This window comes from Oenanthe melanoleuca, chromosome 22, assembly GCF_029582105.1.
Source record: "Oenanthe melanoleuca isolate GR-GAL-2019-014 chromosome 22, OMel1.0, whole genome shotgun sequence".
NCBI lineage: Eukaryota > Metazoa > Chordata > Aves > Passeriformes > Muscicapidae > Oenanthe > Oenanthe melanoleuca.
Genome location: NC_079355.1, coordinates 4,737,355 through 4,746,038, shown reverse-complemented (window position 1 = coordinate 4,746,038; position 8,684 = coordinate 4,737,355).

Below are 8,684 nucleotides of genomic sequence, written 5' to 3'. Positions count from 1 at the left end.
GAACCCTCCTCTTTAACGGAGCATCCCAGGCACGCAGCATCAGAGGGGCTGCCTCTGCCCTGCCCTGGGAACCTGCACCCAAGCCCAGGGAATCCCACAGGTCCTGCAGGACATCTGCCAGGACCTGCTGCTGCTGGGGTGGCCTTGCTGGCCCCCAGAGCCCGCTGGGGTGAGGAGGGTCCCGCTGGCCGTGTGCCAGGGCAGCAGCTGGGCACAGCCTTGGTGGCAGGGCTCTCCTGCTCTCTCATGACAGAGGAGCAGTGAGCAGCCACTTCTCCTCAGCAATATCCCAAAACAATGGCTGTATGCATTTCCTTCATTCACCTGGAAAATCTCATTCCCCTGCTAGACATCTGCCATAATGCAGTCCTGCATTGTCAACCACACGTGGAGTTTTACAATGCTCTGAATACCAATCATTTCAGATCCTCCTGCAGCAATCTCTGCCCAAAAGGATGCAATAAGGGAATTGGAGCTAAGCTGAGACCCCGTTTGGGCGATTGCTACAGGTCTGGTTTTATCATAAATTCTCTGGCCAGTATGATACTTGGTCCTCAGTGCTCTGGTTTGGACTGACACACTCTGCAATCCCTTCACTCAAGGCCAGATTCCTGGGACCAGCTCTTGGAAAACAACTGTCAAGGTCAGGGCTGCAACCAGCACCTCAGGTTTCCGACTGATTTGCAGTGCCTGGGGAAGCTCCCAGAGCTGCAGCATGGTCCTGCCCACGCCTCATCGAAGGTGGGATGTTGGGATGTGCAGGGTTTGGAGCAACCTGCCGACCAGCTGGGGAAGGCACGAGGATGAGGGAGGAAAGGAGGATGGAGAGCTGCAGGAAGCCAGATTTCCTGGGTGGGGACCCGGGAGAGGCTCCTGCAGCTCTCTGGGCAGCCTGGGCCACGCCTGCTCCTCTACAGCCCTCACCTGGAGCCAAACACCAGCAGCACCCTGGGAAGGGCAGGAAACAAAGAGGAGATGGGAAATGAACGTGGCCCAAGGCTGAGCTCGCTGACTGAGCTGTGGCCAGGGTGATGCAACCAGGTCAATTAAGCTGCTACCACACAGCCTCACAGGGCACATTAAGTGCCAATTTTCTGCACTGCTGAAGAGATAAAGAATGAAAATGAGAGCCAACAGGAAGTTTCAGCTGAAAAGAAAGAGCCACTTAGGAGGTGGGAGCTGAAGGCCAGACTGGGGCTGGCAATGAGACGAGTGGGCAAGCTGGGGATGCTCTCCTGCCCCAAACCCTGGCCAGAGCAGGTCCTGCGTCCTGGGGTGTCTCCCTGGGGTACGGGGCTGGCAGTATGCAGAGCTGAGCCTGGCCGACTGTGGGTGCCGCTCCAGGGAGGCACAACAGAATACGGATCCTGTACCTCGTGCTTGAGGCATCGGCACTGTGTCCTCTCAAAAGAGAAAGAGATGGATGGACGGGAGGGGCGGGCACACAGGGAGCAACCCAGGAAAGGCAGAAGCAATGGGGGCTCCTGGGCTGCCACTCCCCACACTGCTTGTCCATGGAAGGTGCAGCAGCGCCCTTCCCAATCACTGCTTTTTGCGGGAGGTGGGAATGAAGAGAGCAGCTGGTTTATCCCCCCTGCACGGGTGCCCTGGGTCCTGGGCGTTCGGGGAGGGAATTCCGGGCAGGGCACAGGGCACGGACCGGGGTCTGGCCGGGGAACAGACCGCACATTTTGTTTGCAGGGGGAAGTTCCCGGTGGAAGCGGAGTTTTCTCTTCTCCTGGGAAAGCAGCACAGCTGCTGGCGCCTCCCGAGGCCGAAATGGCTGCGCGGAGCCCGTGGCTCATTGCCGCTCCTTGCGCTCCCTCTGCAGGAGCGGCCGGGGGCCGAGGAGGGGGCCAGGACGGGCGGGGGTCTCTGCCAGCCCCTGCTCGCAGCCCGCACCAGGCTGGCACTGCTGGCACGAACCTTCGCGGTGAGGCCGGGGGGATTGAACTGAGAGGCTTGAGCCGAATTTCGTGAGCTGTGTCCTGCCCAGAGGGATGCTCGGGGATTAGGCAAACTGGGGGATGATGGACTCAGGGCTCCGGGGAAAGGGGGCACGGGGGAACCTGCTCCAAGGGGGAGCGGGAGTTGAGTGGGGAGGAGAAGCTGCGGAGATGCTCACCAGAGCATCTCAGTGCCGGCTGTGAGAGCCCCCAGAACAAAACTTTCGAACCCCACAGCTCCTCTGCTCCAAAACGTGTCCCCAAATAAATCTCCTGCTGTCCCCACTGCCCCAGGGCTGGCACCGTGTGCTCTGGGCGCTGCCGCCTCCTGCCCCGCTGCTCTGGGGACTGTCTGTCCCTGTCACGTCTGGCACGGGACAAAGCGGCATCCCTGGGCATTAATCCACTGCTCCTAGACCTCCTTGCACAGCTCAGGAAAAGCTCCCCATCACCCCAGGGCCGCAGCTCTCTCTGTGAGCAGAGAGGTTTCTCCTCGGCAGGGCTCGGCTGCCAAATTCCAGTCGAGGTCACATTTTTACTGCATGACACCAGCGGGGCCGCGGCAGGCGCGCACCGCGAGGCGCCGGTACCGGCGCGCACGGGTCCCACAGCGCCGAGCGCCGCTGCTTTCCTCTCCCTGCTCGCCAAATATTCCAAAACCTCCTCCTTCCTTCCCCCGCGGCTCCAGGCTCACACACCCGCCCGGCCTCCCCACCCCGTCCGTCCTCTTCCTTCCTCCCTGCTCCTTTCCAGGCTGCTGCTTACGCAAGCGGCTTTCGGAGGAGCCCGGGACAGGTAGCAGAGAGTGACAGAGCCTGGGACAAGTCTGCAGCTGACAAGGTAGGAAGGAAAAGGGAGCTGAGGGCTGGTACGCTCACCCAGAACTTGCCTGCACCAGGCAGAAGGGAGGAGGAGAGCAGGGACCGAGCTGTCCTCAGCTCCACAGCCCCTGCCACGGCAGGCCTGGGAAGCGCCTTTGAGCAGCACAGGGTCCTGCTCTTGCCGTGCCCTTTGCTCCATCCCATGGCACTTTCCGGGCAGAGCAGGGACCGGCACCTGCCGGGCGCTCGCTCCGGGCTCCCATCCCGGGATGCGATCTGCCGCCAGCCCCTGTTGTGGCTGTGTTTGGGTTGCTAAGGAGGGGCTGCCAGAGCCAGACTGGCTGATGTGTGCTGGCACCCTGCCCCACACCGCCCGCCCTCCCTCGGGGCCGGGAGATGCCACCAGAGCTCTGAGAGAGCAGCTTCAGAGGGGCGATGCGCTGTCCCTGCGAGGCGCTGGGCTGTGTTCTGCCAGCAGCAGTGGGCAGACCCCAGGTGTCCCAGGTACGCCCAGATGTGCCAGGTACGCCCAGATGTGCCAGGTACGCCCAGGTACAGCCTGCTGCTGCCGGCTCCGGGCGGGCTGCTAGCTGGTGGCATTCAGAGGAGGCATTTAAACACCGTGCATGTGACAGAGCGGGCTCTTAGTCACAGTCCCTGCCAACCTCTGCGAACCTCTGCCTCGGGCAGCACAAGGGCTTGGCTGCCGCTTTCCCAGGCACATGGAAATTTCCATGGAATTAGCACAAGGACATTTTTTTCCATCTGCCCCCTTGCAGACCAGAGCCAGCTCCAGGGCTCCTGGGGTTGCTGGACGAGCCAGGGGTGCAGGAGCCCCACCTGAGCCGAGCTCTGCCGGCACGGAGCAGAACCTCACAGCTGGGGCACATCTGGCTGCTCTGCAGCTTGGCTGCTGCTAGCCCTGCCTGCAGTGCCCAGCTCCCCGGGCAGGCTCTGTGGCACTGCCTGCTGGTGGCTGTTCAAAGTCCTGTGGCACTTGGCACCGCCGGGAAGCAAAGCCCTCCGTGCAGCTCTGCTCATCTCCAGACTCCCAGCTGGGACTGGGGGCTACTCTGGGGCTCCTGGGGGGCTGAACAGCCACTGGCACTGCTCTGGGACTGTGGCTCACTGATGGTGTTGTCCTTGCTATTGTCCTGAGGGGCTGGGAAAAGCTTAATCAGGGGGTTTTTTTTTGCTAGTTTGTCACACTCTGGCGAGCGTGGTGAAGGACGTCACCATGTGCCCTCAGGGTTCTTGAGTTTGGAAACTGGTTTTCTCTGCTGGTGTGCTACATAATTGTCATTTAATTTTAGTACCTTCCCCCTCCTGACTTTCCCTGCAGCGTCTGCCCGGAAATCCAGTAGTTTCACAGTAATCTGTGTGTGTTTACTCCTCACAGGGTGGGACCCTGCCAAGGAGGGTGGGGACTGTGGCCAAAATTGCGGATCATGGAGCCACAGTGCTGGCGTGTCACCTGCTGCCTGTCCCCGGCTTGCTTGGCAACCGTGGGCCCTGCCCAGAGTTTTTAGTGCTGGTTTCTTGTGTGTGTGTGTGTGCTGGAGCCCTGGCTCCTGCTCAGATTCACCCCTCCGGTTCAGATCCCTGCTCCTACAGGATGGACATTGACAGGAAATGCTGAATTCCTGCCGCTGGGTAGCGATGCTCAGCTCAGCAAAGGCTCGTGAGAGCAGATTTCTGGGCTAAGCTGCTGGAGCCTACAGTGCAGGCAGGTCCTGGCAGCTCCTGTTCAGCACAGACAGATGTGTGTACCCCAGCTTCCCCCACCCGAGCAGGGCAGCATTTCCAAACTTCCACTCGGAAATGGCTGGAGGAAATTCCTTTGAAACCAAAGGCACAGGAATGCCCTAATTTCTCGTTGAATGTGCACTGTGAGATGTGAGATGGGTCGTGGTAAATGAGCAGCTTTAGTTTGGCGAATAGGGAAAATTTTCTCCATAGGAAGACTTGTCCAACCGTGGCACAGGCTGCCCGGGGCAGAGGTGAAATCCCCATTTTTGGAGGGATTTAACAGACAGGTAGATGTGGCACCTGGGGACACACTTGGGGCAGTGCTGGGTTAATCTCGGCTCGATAGTTTCAGGGAGTTTTTCCCAACCTCAGCAATTCTGTGGGCTCGACAAACCCAAGAACACCCGCAAAACCCCCAAACTCCCCAAAAAACCAAAACCCCCCACAAAATCCTAAAAAAACCTCAACCCCCCCCCCAAACCCTCAAAAACTCTCAACCCCACCCCCCAAAACAAAAAAAAATCCTCAAAAAATCCAAGAAAAACTAAAAAAAAAAAATCACAAAAAACCTTTTAAAAATCCCTTAAAAATACCCTAAAACAACCTCCAAAGCACCCTAAAACCTCTTTAAAAACCACAAAAACCCTCGAACTAAAAAAACTAAAAAAAACCCAAACTAAAAAAAAAAAAAGCCCCACAATTCCAATTTAAAACCCTCCCAAAACACACCCCAAAAAAAAAAAAAAATTAAATTAAAAATCCTCAAAAACTCCCCCCCAGAAATTAAAACAATCCTCAAAAAATTCCAAAAAATCTAAGAAAACCCCCAAAAAACTTTCTAAAATCGCTAAAAATAACCCTAAAAAACTGAAAGACCCTCCAAAAAAACCTCAAAAGTCCTGCCTGCCAATCGATCAGTCTGGACTCGACTGCACCTGCCTGGCGATCGATTGCTCTGGGATCGATTGCTAATGCCTGGCAATTCAGGCGGTGCTGGGGGGCTGCAGTCCCGGGCTGTGTACACAAGGGGGCGGCACTATTGGGGGGCTGCAGTCCCGGGCTGTGTACACAAGGGGGCGGCACTATTGGGGGGCTGCAGTACCGGGCTGTGTACACAAGGGGGCGGCACTATTGGGGGGCTGCAGTACCGGGCTGTGTACACAAGGGGGCGGCACTATTGGGGGGGCTGCAGTACCGGGCTGTGTACACAAGGGGGCGGCACTATTGGGGGGGCTGCAGTACCGGGCTGTGTACACAAGGGGGCGGCACTATTGGGGGGGGCTGCAGTACCGGGCTGTGTACAGAAGGGGGCGGCACTATTGGGGGGGCTGCAGTACCGGGCTGTGTACAGAAGGGGGCGGCACTGCTGGTCATGCAGCACTCCCGATTCCCGGGTTCGATCCGGGTCCCGCCGCGCCGCGCCGTGCCTGGGACCGGTCCCCGCTGATTTCGGTAAAGGGGGAAACCGGAGAGTGGCATTTAATTTGCCGGGTGAAAGTTCCTTTCCCCTTTCCCCTCTCTCCCCCTCCCCAGGCGCACTTCGCTCCCCACCCAGCGCTGCCCGAGCTCCCGTCGCTGCTCTCAGCACACCGCAGCTCCCAGCTGCAGCTCAGCCCGGAGGGAAGCCGGGGTGCTATGTATCCCCAAGCTCGGGCTGGGGGCTGGTGGTGCTCTGCAGGCTGGGGGAGCTGCTCTCCAGCAGCTGCTCGGGCACTGAGATCTGAGGGGGAGACACTCTTGCTGGGATCAGAAGGAAAAGCGGAAACATCTGTAAATCAACCTAAAGATTGTTGAGGACAGACATGTTTTCTTGAAGTGGGGACCCTGTGAGGCTGTTTATTTGTAGACAGTGGGCTCAGATAAGGAAAGCAAGTGCGTTCTGCCCTTGTAACTGCTCTGTCCTGCCTTTATTTCCTACCTAGACATTAGAGGTGTTCTCAGGTGAAAATGCATCCCAGTGTTCCCTATGTGGCTGCAGTTGCTCCTTTCTGCTCCTTTTTTTTGGACTCAGCTGTTTCTCCTTCCCACCTGTTTGCTCCACCTTGAGCAAATTTTGTTTTGTTCCTCCCACTCTTTGTGATCTTCCTGGTCCTGTCCTTGTCCTGGCTGTTGTCCTCACTCTTTGCTGTCCCCATTCCTGCTGGCCCCCAGGTTATGGCTTAAGGTGCTGCCTGCATTTCCCAAAATGATGGAGTCTGGAGTAAACTCAGGGATCTAAGGCCTGACAAACACCTGATAAAAGCATTCCTGCCACATAGCACAGATATTTTTAGCTAACGGAGCAAAGGAGTCGAAGGGGGAGTCAATAAGCTGCATGATGAAGGCAGCTGCTGGTTCATCCAGCATCGGTGTGGAAATGGGGCTGGAGCCTGTCCTTTTGAAATGAGCTTGCACCCATATGAGTGCATCAGTGAGATTAAGCTGTGGCTGGCATTTTTAAAATGCAGGAATAGCAGAGCATTCATTATCCCATCGGTTCTTTTCAGTGCAACCACAAACGTCTGTATTTATCCATGTGCTGGCAGTCTGCTGGGGAAAAGGCAGCTGGAGCCCGGGGCTGGCTGCTGGTGTCCAGGCTCATGTGTGACACTTGTGTCCTTTCTTTCTATTATTGCAGAGCTGTTTTGATGGAATGTGTAGCGATGGGAGCTGTCACGTTCCAAAAGATTTGGGGCTCGGTGCAGCAGGGGCTGCTGCTCTCCCCCTCCTGGAACGTCCAGGCAGTGAGTGAACCGAGGGTGGATTTGTAGATAGTTCAGCACAGCAGAGACACCCAGGGGCTGTGCTGCCCTGTCCCCGAGGTGCTGCGTGTGCAGGGCTGGGCACAGCGAGTGCTGTGACAGCACGAGGGAGGTGCCAGCGGTGCAGGGACAGCCCGTCCAGCTGCTGCTGTGTGGGCTGCATCTCACTGTGCATGTAAAAACTGCTGGCGGTGCTTTAAACAGCCTCCCTGCTCTGCAGAGATGTGCTTGCTGACTGTGCCAGGCGTGTTTGGCAGGCAGAGCCCTCGGTGTGACTGACAAAGCCAGGTTATCTCCTCGGTGGGGATCTGCAGCCAGTGCTGCTGCCAGGCTGTGTCAGGTGCCAAGCTGGAAAATGCCACTCGAGGCATTTTCTTAATTGCTCATCGGGAGCAGCAGGTGGAAGCAGGCTCTGCCCCTGCACTGCTCTGGTATCTGCCTGCCCCAGGGCCCTGCGTGGTTCAGTCCTGCTGCTCCTGCTCCTGCGGCTCCTTCCCCGGTGCTGGGTGGAGTGGGGGCTCCCTGCTGGATGCTCTGTGTGTGTACAGCCTGTGCAAATGTCCTAAGGATTTCCTGTGCCCCAGTTCCCTCATCCAACAGCTGGAGCTGCAGGAGGCAGCACACACAGCTCCTTCCCCTCTGCAGCGGCGGCTCATTCCTGCTGCTGCTCCTATGCTCAGGTTCCTGTGCAGTTCCTCTGTCCCCTGTGCCATTGTTCTGTCCCCTCTGCCATTCCTCTGTCCCCTGTTAGGTTTCCGTCTCCTGTGAGGTTTCCTCTGTCCCCTGTGCGGTTCCTCTGTCCCCTGTTAGGTTTCCCTGTCCCCTGTGAGGTTTCCCTGTCCCTGGCAGGGCTCCTCAGCTGCTCACAGCATGGCGATGCCGTCACTGCTGCTGGTGCTTGGGTTCAGTGGGAGGTGGGAAGGGGAAGCGGGAGCAGGAGGAGGAGGATGATGAGGTCAGGCTGCTGCAGCACAGCTCCCGCTGAGGATCTTATGTAAAATTCATCTGCAGAAATCAGCTTTGGAGCAGGGAAGTGGGCTATGCTCTGCTCACAGCAGCCATGGGCAACAGGATGTTGAGCTTCTGCTTTTGCTTCAGACTCGTGGTTTTTGGCTAAGCTTCAGTAAGAGTCACACAGTCCCCTCTTGCTCAGTGTGCTCTGTGTGCTGGCCTTGTCCCCCAGGCCCTGGGGACATGGGGGCCAGCATGGTGCAGGGCTGGTCCCTGGGGCCCATGAGCTGTGGTGGGAACTGGCAGCACCTCAGCTTTGGTTCACTCAGAGAAATCTTCAGGGAAGTTTAGAAGTATTGCAGAAGGGGGTAAGAGATTTTCTTTTCAAGAGGATGGGCAGTAAAAGCACACAGGAATAACACAAATATCTAGTAAGGACACCAAGAGAGGGAAGCTTGGGAGAAAACCTCCCTGCA